The sequence below is a fragment of the Rattus norvegicus genome, chromosome 9 (genome assembly GCF_021556685.1).
Source record: "Rattus norvegicus strain SHRSP/BbbUtx chromosome 9, alternate assembly SHRSP_T2T, whole genome shotgun sequence".
In the NCBI taxonomy this organism is placed as follows: Eukaryota; Metazoa; Chordata; class Mammalia; order Rodentia; family Muridae; genus Rattus; species Rattus norvegicus.
This window is the reverse complement of record NC_141542.1, coordinates 90302482-90324892: the sequence shown is the minus strand read 5'-3', so window position 1 is coordinate 90324892 and position 22411 is coordinate 90302482. Positions and strand designations below refer to the sequence as shown.

The 22411-nt window shown below is 41.6% G+C and overlaps 1 long non-coding RNA gene across 1 annotated transcript in view; it reads right to left on the bottom strand.

Annotated features, from left to right (window-relative positions):
* Positions 1 to 313: 313 nt before the first annotated feature.
* LOC148003790 (uncharacterized) overlaps positions 314 to 22411 on the bottom strand; it is a 50965-nt gene continuing 28867 nt past the window's right edge. Inside the window, exons 2-4 of the long non-coding RNA XR_015629644.1 lie at positions 17396 to 17483; positions 1188 to 1268; positions 314 to 713 (exon numbers count right to left, since the gene is read on the bottom strand). This is a non-coding gene — a long non-coding RNA (uncharacterized LOC148003790). The remainder of the gene's footprint in view (positions 714 to 1187; positions 1269 to 17395; positions 17484 to 22411) is intronic.

Below are 22411 nucleotides of genomic sequence, written 5' to 3'. Positions count from 1 at the left end.
GGATAGTCTGGAGTGGCAAAAGCACAGAGTCGGGGACAGACACCCCGAGTCTGAGACTCCTACCTTGCATTTGCTCTGGGAATACAAGGCATATTCTTCAACTTCTTGTGTCTTGGCTTCCTCAACTACAGTGTGGGACTAATAAATACACTAATCATCATGGAATGGTCAAGTTAAAATGTGGTGGAATATGTACAAATGAATAGAAAATCACCTTGTAAGTGATCCAAACTGTCAAGATGATGGTGCTTGCCTCTGTCACTCAGTGGACTGGAAAGAGATGGATCATTTAATTTTCAAATTTAGTCTACACTTAGATTCAAAGTTTATTATGATAATCAAATTCCTTCAAAAAAAAGAAGAGAAAATAAACACTAGCCAATGGCTGGATGTTCTTTGCTTCCATACGCTGTCAGGGGCATGGGAGAAAGGCTGACTAACTTCTATCCCTTCATGAGACTGGGTAATCCTGGAGCTGCCCTCCTTTTACATTTGTAGGGCCCAGGAGGGAGGGAAGGTCCAAATGAGTTTGCTGTCTGCTTTTCCAGCATCCACATTGATTAGCCTCATAGCTCTGTAGTGACCATGCAGCTCCTGGGCTGAACTGAAGGCATCTGAGGTGGGAGAACCTGGTTCCCAAGTGCAAGTCAGCAACTTTGAGATACTGGCTTCTGGAAGAAGGTCTGTGGTCTGAAACACTGGAGACTCAATAGCTAAATGGGGTGAGAAGCAGAAGAAACCACAGTTAACTATGTAAAGATTGCCTGCCGACATCAAGCTGCTACAAGGTACTGCAGGAAAGGTAGGTGAAGTGGTGTGTGTGCAGGGGCACACATACATTGCACATGCATGTGCCCATGGGCTCTATAATGACTTCCACAGAAAACTCCTCCACCATCCTTCCCATCCACAGTGTTGGGAGCAATTAGGTAGACTTGGGCAGAATGATTCATGCTTCAATAAATTCAATTTCAACAAAACATAATTATGGTGAGTCACCTAATCGCAGCTATAATCACGGCACGCCCCTTCAGAAGTCAAAACAGTTGAGGGCATTCAGGAAGGGTGTCTGATCCCTCACCATGACAAGTCTCCATCTTTTGCCAAAGAGAGGTATTTGGAACTTCAGCTCTTTTCTAAGTTCTTGGATAATAGGATATTTCACACATACATAGCGGAATACTTACTCAGATGTATCATCAATCCTGAAAGTAGACATTGCAGACAGGATGGAGATGTGGTCTTTGCAGAGGCATCTTTAGCCTATCCTGGTTTCTCAGGAGAGATGATGATGTTTCATTATTTACCGTTCTCATCTCTTTCTTATTACATAGCTACTCTCTTCTGTATCCTTAAGATTACATAGCTTTTATTTTTAAAATATTTACATATTAAAATTTAATTAATTAATTAATTAATTTACCCAAGACAGGATTTCTGTGCCCATTCCTGGCTGACCTGGAACTCTCTGTGGAATAGGTTGTCCTCAGACTCAAGAGATCTGCCTGCCTCTGCCTCTGGAGTGCCTGGATTAAAGAGCTATGCCACCACACCTAGCTACATATCACACACACACACACACACACACACACACACACACACACACACACACCTACTGGAATATTAAGTACATGATCTTATATGTCTATCTTTCTGTGACTTAGTTTTCTTTGCTTAACTTTTAAAGATTTATTTATGTAGAGCATATACCTTTGAGTTTTATCATACTAACATGATTTTAGAATCTCACAGATGACTAGATCAAGATGTGTGTGTGTGTGTGTGTATGTGTGTATGTGTGTGTGTGTGTGTGTGTGTGTGTTTAATTTAGAATCATTGTAATTAGGTCCATGCAAAAGGGGGGAGTAGAGGGATGGGACTCATGAAAGGGACAAGGACATGGCCAACGGTAGGGCTCTTGATATCTAGAAGAGGAATAAGAAAGGATGAGGGACAGAGCTGGTGTGGAAGAGGAACCATCACATGATTCCTGCACGTACCAGTGAGTTTCCTTAGGCAGAAGCTGGAAGTCGAGTTACTGGGCTATCACTTCACTATAGTTTATTAGGTCTTCTATTTCTTTATTTTTCCTATTTTGGTTCCTCTGGTCTTACTTTGGGATACTTGAATATGTTTAGTACTCAGCTTCAGCTCATATTGTATTAAAGCTGTATATTGTTATCTCTAAGTGATATATTGTCCTTCATCAATCATCTTTCTATTCTACTTTCACAGTGTAGGAGGGAGTAGTATGACTCATTTAACTCACCAACTCAACGGGCTTCTTTACCGTCTTTTATCTCATAGTTGTCTTATATATAACATTTTCATGCATCGAATAGCTCACCACTGTTGAACCTTTTAGTGTAAACAATTGTGGCTGTTTTAAAGAGTTTAAGAAAGGAAAGTACCATTAGAACCCAGGTATAATGGGGTTCTAATCTGTTCACATGGTTGAGTTGATAACCATCCCCGTTAGTCAATCAAAACAGATTCAGATCTTATTAGATGGAATTTTATAGATGCTGTTAAAGTCTCTAGTCATGACTGGTTACTCCAATGAATCAAAAGAGAGACATTTAAAAGAGAGAACTCAGGTTTTTCCTGATTTCAGAGGCTACAAATCTGGGATTGTAGCTTATTTGCTTTCCCTTCCTTGCTGATCACCTGCCTCTGTCAGACCCCATAATTATGTAAACCAAATTCCCCTGTGATAATCGAAACTCTCTAGCCATGCCCCTCCCCTGATACTTACTTCTTGGTTGAACTATGACTTACATACTAAATATTTAGTTTCCATATTTTATTTTTTCCTCAAGGATATAAGATTTACAGTAGTGTCTTGTTTTGTCCATACATTTTTAAAGAGTCTCTCTCTCTCTCTCTCTCTCTCTCTCTCTCTCTCTCTCTCTCTCTTTCTCTCTCTCTCTCTCATAGTGTACTTGTTAACCATGAAGTCATATATTTTCTTTACCTGAAAATACTTTTATTTTACTTTTGTTCATGGAGAATATTTTTTGCTGACTATGAAATTTTGAATTGATTGATTTTTTTCCTTCTTAGAGCTTGAATGATGCTGTTCTGTGCTCTCCACAAATCCTGATGGAAAACCACTGTCACATGCATCAGAAGCTCCCAACCTGTGGGTTGTAACCCGTTTGTGGGAGCGATGGAACAGCCCTTTCACAGGGGTCACCTATGAACATTGGGAAACACAGACGTTCACATTACGATTCATAACAGCAGCAAAGTATAGTTTTGAAGTAGTTAATCTTTGCCTCATTGTATGATTTCAGTATTTTCGTTAGATTATTTCTTCTCATTTTTGTTTTTATAGTGTCCTTTATTCTATATAATTGACATTTACTTTGATGTACATAATTTTACCAATCTTCTTTAAAGATTTTGTTTTGGAAAATTTCATTTTTGTTGTAGATCTTGAAGCCCTTTTAACACCAAAACTTAAAAAAATATGCTCTGGATTCTTTATAAGGACTGTTTTGGATAGATTGCTTTCATGCCTATGCAGTTTGCTGACATTAAATACATTTTGCCAAGGAGTAGTACACAGATGTAATTAGAATGTTTTTAAATATTAATAAATAATTATTTCAGCATATATTCTCCCTCCCATCCAGTTATATTTTCGGATATAGCTAGAAATGTCTTCACCATCAGAGAAAAGAAACACTCTATGTTGGAGGACTTTCTGGCATTCAAACAAAATCAAAACGGTGGGTGCATAATACACCACTGTGTGCTTTAAGACTTATAGGTTCTAGGATGATCCTCAAAGGGTTGGTCTGTTCTTGTCAGAACCAAGTGACACTTGTGTCAATGGATGGTGCCATTGATCCTGGCCAGCCTGTGGCAGCCGGTTTTTGCCTTAGAGAGCAAGTGCTCACGTTGTGTTACCTTCAGGTTCAACTTACTGCTTTTTCCTAGCTTGTGACAAGTCATGATTGTCACAGAGTTGGTACTTTTCCTGACAATCAGTCATGTTTTTAGAGACACAAATAATTAAATCATTTGTATACTGATACTAATGAACTCCTTTAACCATTTCATAAGAAATAAACTTGCCTTTTCTTTAAAAAAACAAACTGACTTTTGATTTGAATGGCCTCTTGTAATCATCCGTTTTGCAAATTTTGTGTTTTTTTTTTTTTTTTTGGATAGGCAAAACTCTCTCTCCTACACTCCCTTCATATTTTCTGTGAGTCCCTTCTTCATGTTCTCTGGCCTTCCCTCCAGAGTTATAAACGAGCATGCCACCTTTGTCCACTTTGTTCTAGATGAAAAACATTGAAACAAACCCAGAGACAAATTACACACATCCAGGCACAAATGCATCCCCATCTTGTCATAAAAATGATGCTAGGTCTTCAAAACCTTGGCCCTGTGTCCTAGATCAGTCAATTATCTTCCCTGATTATCTTCCTTCACATTTTGTAGCAGACAGTTCTATAAATACCCTGCTGAGTTGACCCAGGCGCTACCAAGAACTATGAGACCACGGCAATCGATCGTAGGCTTTGGCTTTTCTGATGTCCCCTCCCTGCTTTGTGTTATTTTATTCCCTTAGCTTGTCCAGGTCAGCACAGAGAGCGCTGAAGAAGTGTTTCTCATAGGTCAGGAGGCCTGCTGAGGGTGTGCTGGTCATTTCAGGTCATAGCTGCCAAGAGCACCTAGTTATTTAGGGTCAATAGAGTCAGCTGACCCGGTCTGCTCTGTGGTAAATTGGGAAGTTCATTTTTTTCCCTTACAACTCCAATCTGAAGAGCGCTCCAGTGTGTACATGGCTGCCAAACTGGGATCATGCCGGTTCCAGGTCTTGCGGGTTCTCTAGAGATATCAACCATATGTGATTTTTAAAGAAGAAACTGTTTTGATATTTAGATATTAGCAACTAATAAGAAAAACAAAACAAAACACTGAGAACTAAACTTTCTATGGCCCTGGTAAAATATGTCTCAATCTCCGGGTCACTAGTGGTGACCTCCAGACGAAATGGTATTTAAAACCCCTTCCAGGACTGAAATGTTACACTTTAATTACCCAAATGTTCTGGATGGAGGAAAGAACTTGTGTTTGAAAATGAGGAAGATTTTCCTGGCATTCGGCTCTTATATTTTGAAACAGGTGACCAAGGAGAATTGCAAAATACCCTCCAAATAACCTTGAAGAATAAGGCACCTCATTGCGTCTGGGATTTGTTATAAACTGTTTCCGGGTGGGGGATGGGAGATACATCCCCTTGCTATTCTTTTCAGTTGGGACATGATGAAAATGGTCGTTTATGAGTTTCATTTCTGATGTTCTCAGAGCCTTTTAGGGGAAGAAGGGGGTGGTAGTTTGGTTTCTAATTCCCAGGACCCTCCCAACTCAGTTCCTGGAATCATCCTGGGGGACTCTGTAAACTGAAATTTAAAGTTCCAGCTTGCAGCCTCCTCTCTAAGGTTTAGATTGGGTTTCATAACTTGGAACTGAAGTCAGGGCAGCAGCAGTTGGAGTGTGGGTGAAAACGTCTGCAGCTCTGCTTGTCAGCACACTAATGCAAACCAGAGAGGCAGTAAATACAGAAGATGAGTGACGGACAGTGGCAGACTTGCAACCTCACTTGATCTTCCATGAGGAGTCTCTCCTTAAGAAAATTGCCTGGGATAAATGACCCAGATTCATTTTGCTTGTGGATTAAAAACACCTAGGAAACCTGCAAACATCTTTTATATGCGATGTGTGCTCAAGGCCGGAGTCGACAGTTCAACAAGCAGAGAGAATCCAGTTTAGTTACTGACTGTATCAGGATAAATACTAGGTCTCTTACTTCAAAGTAACCATAGCAAAGTAAACACATCGCCACCCCTAGAAAGACAGAACACAAAGGCCGGAATGCCAGACAGAAATGTATTTGCTAATTAATCAGAACTATTCCAACCGTCACTAGCATGCATATTAATGGGCAAGAACAGGTATGGAACTTCAGGAAAGCCAAGCTAGAAAGACAATCTACTTTTGTGTTTAAATAAATACTTTGGGTCATGATCAACGAACACAAATGCTTCTGCAGGTTAGATGGGAAAGCAGAGCTGTCTGGGATTGGATGAATCTCTACCACCATTATAAGTAAGCAGAACACCAACCTTGATTAGATGGTTGAGGATAGAAAGATCCAGTTATGTCTCATCTATGGAGCCATCTGTTCAGGCTGCCTCTCCACCATCACTTCTCCATTCTGTAACAGCAGCTTGAATTTCCCTTAGGGTACCACTCCTATGGCATTGGTATACGGTACATGGTTTCATTGGGTCTCTCTAAGCTAACTGACAGCATTGCCAAAGGCTGTACCTAATTAAGGGACAACAATTTTCTCTCAAAGGAGTTTGGATCTGAGAGAAGCTTCACAAGGGGAAGCCTACCCACCATCCTCTTACAGACCATTGGTAAGTCTCCCACTGGCCTTCTGGGTCTTGTCTTTTTCTGAGGTCTGATATTCTTTCCTGTGATGTGCAGAGGTATCTAATGTCTTCTACTTACATCTGTTATGTGAGAGTTAGCCAGTGGCTTCCACAGAGTTTAATCTCAATGACAAGTGGCCTGGGGGTAGCAATAGGAAGCCTGGGAACAGAAGGAAGTTCTTCACTGGAGTTCCTTCTGTCACTTGCAACCTAAAAAACCTAAGATTATATGCTAAACATCTTCCTGGTGATGTCACTAGCTGAAACCTGACAGTGAGAAGACATATTGATACTATATACAAAAATTACTCAAATTCCTAAGTGTGTTTGGTGAGGTTACTATATAAAATTTAATATATAAAAATTGATTTTACTTCTACCTACAGACATAGTTAAAAACTAAATTCAAAATACATCTTTTAAGTATATCAGAAATATCAAATAATTTGCTTATATCTATTAATGAAGTCATATATAACCATATAATATATACAATCTCTCCAGTTATATATACACAATTATCTAAAATAACAGTGAAATAAATGAAAGATCCAAGCGAGTTGACAGTTGCCATAAGTTATTAAGTTAAGTTACTATATGAGTTACTACAAGTTGTTAAGCTTAGGGTGGCAAGTAAGAACATGTGTCTAGAAGAATAGAATAGACTACACAAGTTGCCCATTAATTTTACCTGTAGCTAGGGCTAGACCCATTTCCAATCTCCTAGAACAATGTTTATACATTACAGACCATGAGCTGGCTCTGCCATTTTCTCAAGGCATCCTAGTACCATGAAAGTCAACAGGCTGGGCTCACTGTCTAGTGGAGTCTCTGCCTTGAATTCAATGTATTAATGTGTGTTGATTTCTCAGGTCAGTAACCTGCCTATTTCTGACTCTGGAAGCAGCAGGATCTTGCTGGGAGATTGATCCACTGCTACTCAAAGGGTCTCATTCAAACAGGAGACATCTTTATGTTACATTTTTCCAGTGTTTGCTCACAGACATGGTGTAAACTTCCACCACTTCTCTTCCTTCTGGGATAACCAGACTTTATTAACCAAACTCAGACAGAGAATTGCAGAATTCCAACCTACCCCCACCCTTGATTTTTCCCTCTGCTGTTTTTTCCTTTCTTCCACGGGTTATTTTTTCCAACTAGGGAGACAAGGAGAATGTGTATCCCAGGTAAAGTGAGGAGGGAGGGGGCGGGGCAATGGCACAGACACATCAAAAGGGCCCTTTGTGCTCTGGGCACATTATTCCTGGAATCCAATCAAGTGCCCAAAAAATCTAACCAAGCTTTTCAGACAGCCCAGAAACCAGTCATGCAGGCCTCTTGGGCTCTGCTTTTTATAAAGCTTTATAGGGTACACTGAATTATTTGGTTGGGTCTTTTCAACCGTGTGACATTTGGGTTTTCAATGGCACAAATGGAGCTGATCATTAATTATTTGGACGCTTTAATTAAAAACAACAACTCATTGTGGATTTATGAGGGTCTGCGGGGGGGCAAGGACAGGGACCCCTTTAGTGAATCTCTCATTTGAATGAGAGTGAGTGTTGGGAAGGTCTAGAAAGGGAGGCTATAGAATCATCTTCCAAGAGGGTCTTAAACTCAAGTTAAGGTTTATTTGAGGGAGGGGGGTTATAATGAAGAAAAAGGGAAGGAACATGAGGGAACAGAGCTCCGACCTGCCAAATGCCCAGAGAGGCGGGGCCTTGGATAAGAATCAGTGGTCTAGTGGGGAGCCATCAAGAGTTCTTGAATCAACACCTTTCACATCAAACTAGTAAGGCCTCTGGGCCAGGAAGGGAGAAGGGCTGGTTTCTGGAACCTTTTGTTAACTGAAGACAGAGAGGGTCTCCAGGGCGAGAAGTTTGTAGATGGAATGCTGAATGCCCAAGTGAACAGGGGCCATGCCTTCCTGCTTAAGTTTAGAGAGTAGAATATCTATTCTCTTCCATTTCTGGTGCACTCTGCGACCTCAGCCTTTCATCCCTTGATTGTGTGTCCCTCTTGAGCCCGACACACTCTCTACTTCCTGACATCCCCCCCCAAATTCCCATGTCCCCAGGGAATATGACTTTTGGGTGTCCTTCCACAAGGGTTAATCTCAGGGACAGCTGGTGTGGAAGTAGGGACAGGACACCAGGGGAAGAGAGGGAGTTCTCTGGAGACAATGGGAAATTCCATCTGCTCAATCTCCTGAATCCGGGAGTCTCAGGAAACACACGGCACATTTAGAAAATATGGAACACCATGTGTCTTTGGTCTAACAGTGCATAGTCTTTCAGTGCACGTGAAACATGTTAATGTTACGTGTACAGATCTGGATTTGGACTTTACAGACCCATTGCCTCTAGTTGGACAAATTTAATATGGAAAATAAAAATAACACAAACTCTTGGGTTTCCCTTGGACTTGATCCTTCCAAACTGCACAAAACTATTTCAGGAATTGTTGTTATGGTGCCGGTAGATAGGATGGTATTATCTAGCCTACTTTATAAAAGAGAGAAACCGAGTCTGAAGGACCTCAAATATGCACTCCTCCCAAGCAATAAGATCTTAGCCAGCTGGGATTCTGGCAAAGGGCATTTCACACAAAGTACGCCTAAGGTTCATGCACAGGATTGCAGTTCTAATGGGCTGTCTGGATGATGCTTCAGAGAAACGTTCAGGCCATTTACAAATGGACTGTTTTTTCTTCCTTTTGGCCAACTCTTTCCAAAGCCAGCCTGCATGCATCCAATTTAGAGAGGAGGAAAATGAAATTTATCCTGGTTTTTATAGCCAATTCATCTGGGATGTTTGGTGGTGGCTGCTGTGTCTAAAGTCTGGCCAGGTCATGTAACTCTGAAGATAAACAGGTTCTAATTATCTGGCACTAGAATAACAGGACTGCAAGACCAAGAGGCATGGTATGATGGATTCACTCAACATGAAAGCAATAGTAAGTTTTCATGTCCCCTCCCAGCTTCAATAGATCAGGTTGGATTTGGTTTGGGATTTCAAATCTGAAGGGGATGAAGGACATGTATCATGGCTGTAACAGATAGACAGGAGAGAGGACAATCATCTCAGAACAGGTGGGCTCCATAGGACGGTGCTATCTGCTTCAATCATCTGAAAAAGGCATCAGGATATGGTTAGTAGGTTTTAGCAGAAAAAGGTACATTCTCAGGGGCTGGAGAGATGGCTCAGTTGGTGAAGTATGTGCCATACAAGCCTGAGAAACCAAAGTTAGATCCCTGGAGCTTATAGCAATCACCCATAATCCTAGCACCAAACAGGCAGAGGCAGGAGGATGCCCAGGGCTTTTGTGGACAGCTGATCTGACTGAATTTGTGAGCTCCTGGATCAGTATAAAGCTGCGTTTCAAAAGTAAGGTAGCGATCAGTAGAGGGTGACACAACCCCATGTGTTCAAATGTGAACATGACATTTCATATAAGCACACACAGAGACACGCCCCAACCCATTACCAAGAAAGTACACGGAATAGAGAAGGATGTTCCTTTACCTTTGCTTTCTCTGCAGTGAGAAGCACAGTCTCTACCTGAGATGGCTACCACTGAGGGAGATGAGTAATAGCTAACCACACGCTCATAATTTGCACCTAAATTCAAGATAGGATGTTTTAACAGTTTCATCATCTTGCAAGGTTCAGGGGCCAACAAATTTGAGGCTGTCTAGTGATGAAAGAAGATACTCTATTATTATTATTATTATTATTATTATTATTATTATTATTATTATTATCATTATTATTGAGATAGAACAAACCTAGCCTCTTAAGTGTCTTTGTCTAGGACCCACCTTCTCTACAACTTCACCCAGTGAGTTTCCTCCTTACATCTTGTCTCATCTCAGCGTCAGAGTTCAGAAGTGTTTTCTTGTACCTCCCCATCTAAATTATGTCTTTACATATAGGTCAATGCACCCTACACATTCCCTTTATAGTACTTAACTGCAAGAAAAAAATGGTTGCAAAGTGTGACAAGCTATTTAATATTTTCTTCCATTAGACAGTAAGGATTCTAAGGACCAGGACCATGTCATGTTTACAGTGATTTCCAGTGTCACAGAGTATAGAAAGTGACTGAATGAGCAGCCTAGATAGAAAACTCCAGTTTTACTCTGTGTTCTTCAATGATGCAGCTGAGTAGGTAGGCCTGGCCTTTCTGAGACCCAGTTTCTTCATCCGTTAACATACTCTAGATCCTTTGGAAGCCCCTTGTGCGTAAATCTTTTTTCCCCAGTAGTTACATCATTCTTCAATTCACCCTTCAGATGGCCTGACTTTTCATTCCATCACTAGTAAGAGCCCTTATTACCATTGGTTCCATAGCTCCCTTGGAAGGAGCCATCACTCTTGTCTGTCCATTTCGCTTGCCAAATTCTTAGTTGTTGCCATTTCTTCCTCTTTTGTCTTTTTGGTTCTCTGGGGCTTCCTCTTTCCTACTCTGGTTCTCTGCAGCCTCTGAAAGCTCTCTGTTTTAGACAGAATGAAGCAGCATGTTCCCAAATGCCCTTCTATGTTTAGTTGCTCCAGGGCATCTAATTGTAGATGCTCAGATATTCAGTAAGCTGACAGGATTGCTTAAGTTCACTGTATGTTTATTTCCAAATCCACATTTGGTGACATCATGTTGGGAGCTTGAATTCAACCATGGTGAGAATATTTATACTATGAAAATTGGAAAGTGCTAGAAACTGGGAGTGGTTTTTCTTTTCTCTTGAAGAACCAAATGTTGAATATTTATCTACGCACTGCAATCTAAGTTCCTTTCCCAGCAAGGCTGTGACTTAGTGTATCAAGCTGGTTAGACTAATTCTTTCATCCTTAAACATCACTAAGTAGTGCCTTTCTAATGAGAATTTCTGTGGGAAAATAGATCCAAAAGCCAGGTAAATAAATTGAGAAAGAAGTACATAAAATTCCAACTGTACTTTTCAAATTTATGCCAAGAAAATAGAATCTGTGCTAGGTAAGCTAGAGAAAGGATGCTGGTGTCAGAAACTTGCTAGAAAAGTGATAGAGTTTAAAGGTCAAATGGGAGAAGGAAGCCCTGGGTTACCAGGAAACCACTACTGTTCTTGCACTGGAGTACCCAAGAGGTGTGGAGACCAGGAATGAGGCCAGCAGAAGGAAAGACCTTGTAGAAATGGAACTTCTGCAACAGATTGCTGCTTCTTCTTTATCTCTAAAACCAGGGGCAAGCAAAGAAATAGCTTGGCTTTTTTCTTTTCCCAGTGGTCTGCTGAGAACTTCCATTGGAAACCAGAATCAGAAGCCGAACAGAATAGGTGTTTGGGAAGTACAGCTAGTGGGGTTCAGTCCCTCTGAGACAGAGGGGACCAAACAAGAACTGGCAAGGAAATGGATGATCAGTGTTGCTGTAAAATTATAAAAAAAAATTGCTGTCTTTTACTCCACACTAGGTCTGGCACCATAGTGTCACACTATGTCACACTAGGTCTGGCACCAGTCAGCAAAGCCTCTCACCTGCTTTGCTCCCCCCCCCCCATATCACATTGCCGATGTCTTTTCTCTGAGCCTGGCAATAATCTCTCTACACATTTAGTTCCCAAAGCAGGTTTCCACCATGCCAGAAAATATACATCCCAATTCCGTGGTGGCCTCGTGTCTCAGCCACCACGTACACTCTTGAACATAATTCATCACATGAAATAACACACAACACAATAACCTCTGATCCAATTGATAAGATATAATTTCCCACCTAGACATACAAAGCCCTGTACATATCCATCCCTTAAGAATATTTGTAACAACCTGTAAATGTGCAGAGAGGAATCTTAACATCAGCCTCCATGTTCTCTCTGCTGCTTTTCCCCTCTTGCTCCAGTCTCCTCCTCTCTCTAAAACTTTTCTCCCACCCATCCTTCCTTCTCGTCCAATGACAGGCCTCATTCTATCTTGTACCTGCCTTCACCTGTATGATATCATCCTACAGATCAGTAGGTAAATCAGCATCAAATAATGACAATTCCCAAATTAACTCTTGAAGGCCTTTAAGAGACCACCAGCCACTAGTTTCACAGCATCCAGAAGCAAGCCCTATTCTAGGACCTTAAACAATCACCTTGGGTTTAGTTCCCCAAATCCATTTTACAGTGAACTCTGATAAACATCCAAAAATTTAACATATTGACAACTTTGTAAAGGTGAATTCAAGAGTTTTGCCAAAATATAGAAGCTTTCTTAAGTTTTATCCTGGCCCATAACTAACAATAATTATACATTTTTTTGTCTCTGTTCTTGTTTTCCCCTTCCCTGCCTCCTCTAACTATTTTAAGAGAATCTGGGTAGGATTTTAGAAGACAGGATTACAGAGATGTCTTGGAATTCGCCCACATGAACTTAGTACTGCACAGGAAGTGGGGGATCATAGGTTGGCCATAGTAGGTATGATAAATGTAATATTCACAGATTAATTCTAATGGAATAAAAATGGTGCTTGCTGCAGGGGCAGATCAAGGTAGATGAGCTCTCTCTGATAGCTTCAGTGGTTCTATCACACAAGTGCGTGGGACACTTAGGGGTTTAACCTCATTTATTTAAGACTCTTCTCTTTTATTGATATATATGGACATTTCCATAGATATAGTTGTCATTAAATATCTGTGAGAGGAGGTTGATCTATACTCAAGAAACCAAACTCTAAGGATGCTCAACTAAATATCTTATCATTAAATGCTCAGATGAATATTCACCGGTGTTCGTGTACAATCTATATAGCATCTCATAAATTCTAAGTTATCTCTGTGGACATATGTTATCCTGTTTTCATTGGGAAATCATGTTTAATACAGATACAGTTTGAACAATACCTTTTTCTATCGGTGGCCAATCTCTTGGATAAAGAGCTCAATGGATATTGAAGGCTGGTTGCATTTTCTCCCCTTCATGTGCTCATCTCCAACACAGGGTACTTGTTTTAGAATTTCACACTATCTACTATGCCTTGTAAACATAGGAAGTATATCAGGATTTGTTCTGGTTCGAGAAGGTCAGTCTATATTTTAGACCTGGTTGAACCCAGTTCCAGTGATTTGATTAGAGTGCGTGTTCACAGCAGCACTGTCCTGTGACCGTGTGTCTGGCATTTACACATTGTCAAGGGATGCCAGCATCACCCGGCACTTCCAAAAACTCAGGTTTTCATCTGCTGCTCAGGGGTGAGGGTGTGAACAATGGATAGTATGGAATGTGTGTCTGCAAAGGGCACAGGAGTCAGGGGAGGAAGACAGATGGTTTGGGAATCATTTTTTGCTGTCATGAACAGCTGTGGCAAATGCTGGTGAGGGAGGAGATAGCTACAGAGGTCTCCGAGGCTGTCCCCTTGTATTAAAGACTTACTTACTTTTATCAATTAGAAGATGGAATGCATCTTTATTCATTTTTATTGATCAATGATAAGATACCCTGCCTAAAACAACCTGAGGGAGAAAGGGTTTATTCTGGCTTACAGTTTAAGAGTACACTCAGTCATTGCAGGGACTCAAGGTGGCAAGAGTTTGAAGCAGTTGGTCCTATGACCTCACAATCAGGAAACAGAGGAATACACGTGTGTTAGGGCTCAGCTTTACTCTCTTACTTATGCAGTCCAGGATCCCTGCCAACACCATTGGTCGGGTCTTTCCACTTCAATTAATGCAATCAAGATAACACACTGGTGGGCATTCTCAGAAGTCTGTCTCCCTGGTAATTCTTCATTTTATAGACTGGGCAATTAACACTAATCATCCCAGGGATGCTTTGCTTTGCTGGGGAGGGATTCCTAAGTATCCACTTTCATTCAAGTCAAAGGGAGCTTGTACTTCAGTAGGTCTGCCATATTATCTGATGTTCTGATTCTGAGGAACTGTGAGTTTCTGCAGAAATCGGATGCAGACACTGAAACATGCATAGAAGCCTGTGGAGGGTACATGGTGACCTCAGCTCGTCCCAGAGTCACTGATGAGTACAGCTGTAGCTTTCTCATCTGCACACATCTACTGCATTGGTAGGCTAGTCAACTCCGAGGGCTTATTATGAATCCCTCATAAGTCAGCCTACTGAAAGCATTTTATGAATTGGCCATATTTCAACCACATGAAGAAAATGACATTTCTTGGTAGGATTCAGTTGCCTCTCCCAAAGGAGAGGTCAGCTTACCAATGCCGCCCTCAGTGCTGAAAGAGTCCCACACACATTTTTTCTTCTTGCCTTGGCTAAATTGGAAACAACCCCCTCATTGCATATAAGTGGGAATTACTAAATGCTGTATCTACCTGAGAAATGCCTATAAAACTTCTGTTCGAGTTGGTTTGAATTGTCTCCAGTGTGGAGGAGGAAGCTATAAAGAGTTTCTCCAGGAGCCAGCTTATGACCTAGGCCTTGTGGGCTGTGGGGTTTTGAGACCACAGAACCCTCCAGAAATCATGGGTGTGCTCTATAGCACTGCTACTGCGTGCTTGTGTGTACTTGCGTCTCAGTGCAAGGGAGTGCGTTTATGAGAGGATGTGGTGGTGGCAAGAGCAGGGTGGCTTCCACTGCCAACAGACTTCCCGCTTTTTAGAAAGAATGGAGTTTTCCTTGGCTCCACTGCCAGCTGCTTTATCTGTTTTCGTTTTAAAGATGTGTTTCCAATGCACTCTCCTGAAATCCCCTGGCTCAAGCCAGGTATGCGATTCTCAGGTGCAGGTCCAGGGAGAATGGAAATTGCCAGCAGAGGCCTGTGAGAAGGAGGGCTGTTAAGCAGAAAGCCAGCTGAGGTCTCACCATGGGGTGGAGAAAGATCTGGAACCAAGGACCCTCCATGGGAAAAGTTCTCCCTCCAGCTCTGGCAGAAACTCCTGTCTAAGAATTTTGATTTACTTGGCTAAACTAAGTTCTTGTGATGAAGAGGGAATGTTGAGCCCAAGTTGAATAGAATACAAGTTGAGGCAAAGCCTTTCGTAGGGAGGCTTTTTATCAACTCACTTCACGATGTTTCCCCATGGACAGTAGCCACCATGGCTTATCTTGCTTTTTGCATGTTTATGCTCACCTCATCTGCCTCAACAGAATTTGAGCTTTGAGTTCAAATCAAGCGATGTGCCAACTGTCTAACCTGTCACAGCACATAGGTGGTGCTTAATAAATCCTGGTTATGTGTATGATCAAATGACAAAATTCTATAGTTACTAGCAAGGATCAAATTAAGGATTCCTTCTTCCTATATGGATTTACTGAGCATCAGATATAGGCTAAGCCTGTTATAAGTGTTAAAGCTGACAGGTAATGATGCAGGTAGAGATAATAGGGCTCAGAGTAGGAAGGATGGGTAACATTAGTTACATGTTCGTGCGTGTTCATATGTGTGTTTGAAGATGTGATTTCAACAATTCTGCTAGGCTACCCAGTGAGCCCCAGGAGTCTGCCTGTCTTGTCTCCCTAGCACTGGATTACAGATGTCAGCTGCCATGTTTAGCTTTTCATCCGGGTGCTGGGGATCCAAACTCAGGTCCTCATGCTTATGTGGCCACCACTTTGCCAATCAGGCCAATCTCTCCTATCCCTTTGCTACTTCATTATGCTTTTGACTGTTGGGAGCTTCTCATCTGTGTTTTGGTCCTAGACCTAGACTTTCCACATTTATGGCCACTTTCACATCTTTAAAGCCCATCCTCAAATGGCCTTCTGAAGGCATTGAAATGACTCCAGGCTACTCAAGAAAGTGGGTTTCTCCCATTTGTTTGTCAGTTCTCTTCTCTGACCTACATATTCAGTAACAGCATTTCTGTCCCCACTTCTTCCCTCCCACATGTGGCCTCAGGCTTTACCAATGCAGGTTCCCAAGGGGTAACTTTGATCTTAACTTGATGGAAAACATTTTAAAGATGTTTCAGGACCATGGAAATTTTCAAGAAAAAGGTCAACTTTCACAAGAAGGAAGTTTCTAATGACAGCCTTAATGGATGCTTGAGGTGTGAAAGAGACTTCTAACCTTGATGAGCAAAGAGATCTCAGCACTACCCTGTGCCCTTTGAATCTGAGGGGAAACATGTTCATGCATCCCAATCTCTGATCAGGTCCTGGTAATTGATATGACCTCAGATCAATTTATGACATCACCCTCAAGATATCAGAGAAGCTCTTAGGCTCTTCTCTAGCTTCTGCATGATGGCTCTGAATTTGACAAGTTCAAACTACTAGATGGCATAAACTCAACTTACCTGCCAGCCAGTCAACAGTGGCATCTTTTGGAGGCCACTGTGGAAGGCATTCTGAGGTAGCATGGGAGTTAGTGGTCACTTAGCTGGCAGCTGATCAATGTGAATCACTTTCCAGTCTCCTTGTCTTTTGCTTCCCTGAATATCATAAAGGATGCTTTTTGTTCTAGCCATGACTCTTTTCCCTCTTTTGCTCTCTCCTAAGGGTTCTCAAACATTGCTTCCTTTTCCTCTATAAATGAGACTTCTCTAAGGAGCGTACTGTTCAGATATGTTACCTCCATAGGCCTTGGGTGGTGAGAAAGATAAAAGTGTCTAAGAAAAGACAATTCTTTCTTTTGTCTTTCTTTTCTTCTACCAGTTGACTGGGTAATGAAGCTGTTGGGGTCTTATTAAAATGTTAAAACTCACAAATTCCAAGTAACAAGGCAATTCAGATTGTGGCACATCTGTTTTGATCCTTTCCTGTGACTACACAGGATCTTGGGTCTGAAAATTGAGAAGAAAGAGATAGGGTTTAGGGTCTTGCTACTGAGCTGAAAGGGTGCTGTGTGGCTACATGGGCAGTTGGATCCACAGGTCTGAATACCCTTCCAGATGAAAGGAGACTTGGCGATCAAGACTGAGTTCCTTGTTGGGGAAATCAGTGATTGAAGTGAGGAATAGACATTCCCAAAGACACAGGTGAGAGAAACACCTTCATTCAGCTCACCTTTGGAACTCCCAGGTGTTTTGAAGTGGGACATCTCTGAAGGAAGCAACTTTCTTGAGGCTGGAACACTGGCCAGGTGATTTTTTTTCTGTCATTTTATAGAGTAAAAGAGCATCATTGAGCATCAGGCCACTGGAACCATATCAAGGCTTAACCAGACCCCTTTCCTTTCATGGTTAACATATTTGGAGAACCATTAATAAATAATAATTTCTTACATAGAAATCTTGTGAGTTCCTCTATCATACATTTTCTCTGGCCCTGATCTTCAACAGTACTATTGGTAGATTGCCTACCACAAAGTTGGTACCCCTAAATGCTTTAAAAGTAGGATGAATATTGACTGTTTTCAGTTGTGGATTTTTGTATATGGAGGAAGAGAGAGAGAGAGAGAGAGAGAGAGAGAGAGAGAGAGAGAGAGAGAGATTGACAGATAGAGACACAGACTGAGAGATACAGACACAGAGACAGAGAGACACAGAAAGAGACAGAGAGACATAGAGAGACACAGGAAGACCCAGAGACACACATAAAGGCAGAGAAGAACTTATATACTAGTTTGTGGATTCCTTGGACAGCTTATACCTCAACTTCACAGACATAATGTAATGGGCAGATGTTGGGCTGTTAGCTCCCTTTCCAAGGGTTCAGTGAAAGAGTAGGTAAGCGTCTTTCTCTGAGACTAAAATTTTCCTGTGTAGCCACATTATCATAGGGAAAAAAAAAACACAAAAGGCCCAAACTGGTGCTATACTCTCTTTCCTTTTCAGGGAGATTGTCAATGTATTTTTCAACACTTTTAAATTCCCAGTTGTTTATGGTAACTGGAGATGGTAGAACCTGGCTGAAGTGGAAGGCTGAGTTTTATCTAACCTCTAATTTATTTCTCTCAAGTTTGTCCAAGTTCCTGAGACGCCTTTACCCTGTAAGTTAAACCATTGTTTGTCGAGGGAAATATAAATTAAGAGCTCTGTTTCTGAGTTAAATGGAAACTTGGGCTGAGGAAGCAAAATTTCACTCTGCTCCTCAGATCCTCAATGTAATATAGGAGTTGGAATCCATGCAAGACTTAGATGTGATGGATTCTGGAGGAGTACTAAACTCTGAGAATGTGGGAGGTGAATAGAGCCAGAAGCCTCGCCGAAGTTTGACTCACTAGAGCTCTTAATAATCAGTTTGGAAATTCCACGGCATTATTGAAAGGGGGGAATTTTCCTTACCTCCACACAAAATGGAGTCTGAAACCATCCATATTCTCTAATTGGAATCCCTATTGTATGAGTCAAAAGCTGTGCCCAGACCCACAGCGGTGACGCCATGGTCATCCCCGTGTTTATTGTTATAAGACAGTTAACCTTCTAGTACTACATGAGCTGTCCAATTATGGATCTCCAGATTGTATGATTTGGAAGACACACAATTAAGGAGTACCTCTGGCCAAAACTGAGTTTGCCAAGCTGGTCTGGAGCCAATGAGAAGCAACACGAATGTCCTTTGGTTTTTCTCCGCAGTGCTAGAAATAATGATTGCAAGTTTGAAGCCTTTACTGTGAAAGACAAAGGTAGATGGGAACCCTGTTCTATAATAGACACTCACCAGGTACTAAAGTCCATCTTTCAGCATCTACCTTGTCTGACGGCCATCAACCTGCTTCCTGTGGAACTTCATATATCTACCTTCACAGACTCCAGAAGATATTAAAGAGAGATGCTGAGCACAGATAGTACAAAGGACCAACAGCTAAGACATGACAGTCCCATCTAACTGAATTATGAAGCATCACTAGTACGCAGAAAGGCAATTCAAAGGAGACCCCATGCACGATGTTTCATGAACACATCAGAGTTGCAGTGCAGACTCCACACTCCACTTCCATCTCCACTGGGTCAGAATTTCTCAGAGGGGAACTCAGGAAGCGTCATTTTGATCAACTTATTACATAAACTGTAACATAGCATTATGTATAATGATATTTATATATAATACATAAATTATATAAATATACAGTAAGTTTTTAAGCATAGTAGATGCCTTCATGATTAGTATATGTAGGTCTCATTCAAGGGGTATAAAATTTATATATCTTTAGGTTCTGATGTACTAGCTTTATATGATAAGGACAGTAGTTCATAAAATTGCTTGATTTTGAAAATGGTATTTGTGTGTGTATGTGTGTGTGTGCGTGTGTGTGTGTGTGTGTGTGTGTGCAAGTACATGTGCACTGCACATGTGCAGGTAAACAGACACCTTTGAGGAACTGATTCTTTCCCTTGTGGATTCAGGGCCCTGGTGGTCAGGCTTGCACAGCAAGTGCTTCTACCTGCTGAGGCATCTCACCTACCTGGAACTCACACTTTGAAATGAAGCTGTCTGCTATGCTCTACAGCATGTGAGCATTCAAGTTGTGAATCACTGGTAGAATCTTCCCGGGATCATAGATGGATCTAAAGTAACAGGAGGGCTCCCTCCACTTGTAATGAGGATTCTCAGAACTGTCCAGTGACGGACAAGGCTACAGCTCCAAATTAGGTCTCAAGGTTCCTAGTTCATTTTCTTGGTTACCATTAAGGATGAGAATAAAAATGTCTTGGCCCTATGGCAAGAGAAAATACCAGAAGGGAATATTGAGAAGATGCTAGAAGCTGGAGACCTGGACTGGTAACATGCAGATTAAAGGTGAGGGACACAGAACAAAGAAAACTGTGCTTGTAAGAATGAGTTTTAGAAAAACTCTCCATGGCTGAGATGGGGAAAGTGTGGAACAGGTACAAGATGAGAATTTACCTTTCATAAGAAAGAGAGGCCCTACTTTCAACTCAGAATCCTGAGAGGAAATGTCTGTGCGGTGACTCTCCAATAATGGAATGTTGTGCAGAGACTAATTCTGCCTGCAGACCAATTTAGCAAGTGGTATTGTGGGGGTGTCCTGGAGCTAATAGAGATGGAGGAAACCTTGGGCTGGTTAACTTGAGTGATTGGAGAACTCAAGGTGTATGACGTATAGATGAGGTAGAAATTGGCATCTCATACCTTGATGAAGTTATTTGACTTATGCCTTTTCTTTCTGGATGCCAAATTGAGAGATTGGTGGTAGCTTTGGGGGTGGGACTTGCTTCTTTGGAAAGCAGGAAAGTCCTTAATGTTCCAGTATCACTGGGCCTTCCCCACTTCCCTCTTGCTTGTTGGCCACCCAACCTGCCGGCACACACCACCTACTGCTCCCAAAACAATGACATGGCTTGAGTCGCACAATGAAGGGCTGAGAAGTCCTCGATAGAACCTCCTCTGAGGTTACTTCAGTGTAAGCCTCTTCAGTCCTGTACTTGGGGGACTGCAGGAGAAAATTCAGGACCTTTCCAACTCTGCCTCTACTTAGTTTACCAAACACATAGATGTGCCATAGCTTCACGAGGAGCTATGTTAGAGAAACAAAACATATTTCCTTCCTAGATTCATCTTCATCTTCCTCTTGTCCCCCTCAAAGCTTGTGATAACTTTCTACAGTTGTTGAGTCATTGTCTCGATGTTAGGAGTATGGGGGTTGTTCCTTGCTCCCTCTCGTATATTTGTCAGTATAAGAATTTGAAGTTAGTAACTGGTTTTTAGTAATAGTTTATCCAGCTTCTGGTATCCCTAGGTGTGAGATTGTATTCTCAACACTGCAGTGTTCTTGGGGGAGGGTCAAGGTAATGCCAGATAAGAGAAACAAAAGGCTATTTGTAGCTGTTGATCTTTAAAGTCAGCAAACTTAGGGAGACGAGGGGGACACAGAACAAAGAAAACTATGCTTGTAAGAATGATTTTTAGAAATACTCTCCATGGCTGAGATGTAGAAAGAGTGGAACAGGCACATGATGAGAATTTACCTTTCATAAGAAAGAGAGGCCCTACTTTCAACTCAGAATCCTGGGAAGAAATGTCTGTGAGTGTCCAATGATGGTGTCTTACTGAGACTTCCATGCCTTGGTGGAGTCCCAGAGACAGCAGGATGGGTACTGTATGTATGAAACCAGTAAAGGAGTTCTCTGAGGCTGTACAGCAATGCGATCTTTTGGCAAATCAATAGTAGTCTCTTTGGGTTGAGGGCCACTGATGATCAAAATGTTAAAGGGCAGCAGAGTGAACATTCATGTGGATGTTTGGCCTAAGGTCCATGTGGGTGTTGGCCTTTTGTGAGTACCTAGACTCAGTCTCTACCTTTGGTAAGGTGAAGGATCTCTCAGAGTCAAGTTATGATCCTATCAGACTAGTACCTCAAACTGTAAAGTTAGCTGTTTCCATTTTTCTCTTCTTTATACTTCTGCACCCCCAAATAGCAAAATTTCTGTATACGGTGAGGGTGACTGTCACACACTACACAGGAAAAGCTACTGAGTCAGGAATGCTGGTGGCCACTCAGGCGTCTCATCCATGTGTGTTAGACACCTGAAAGGCATCCACTAACCTTCTGGTTTCTTGGGGCTTTGTGTTGTTTGTTATTCAAAGGTTCAGAGGTGGGTCCACAGAAAGGGAGCAATTATGTTCTCCAACACAGTATTTGCTCCTGATTCTTCATGATATGGGAATGGGTCAGAACACATGAAAAAAAATGGAAAGGAATATAATATTGGAAAACTTCTAGGTTCACTCATTCTGGAGTAAATCCTCAGCCCCACAAATGAGCATTTATTTCAATTCTTTTATTTTTAGTTTGATATGTTCCCTTTGAAAGCCATTTCAAAGATGGAGAGGGGTAATCAATTTGTGCTGTACTAGGGCAGATCCCCACCTCAGACGTCTAAGAAATTGCTTAGGAATTTCAAAGTCTTTTTAACCTTTCCCGACACTTAAAACTGGAGATTGTCAGATGCAGGTGAACTGAAAACAAGGAGCAAGCTGACGTCCAATGGGAAAGAGGTTGAATCTTCCAAATTCCTTCACTATTATACACTAGACTTTATAAAATGGTTGAACACGAATACACCTCCCCCACAAACTCATACTCACACCAACTCCTGGATTGTCATGGCTGAAAAT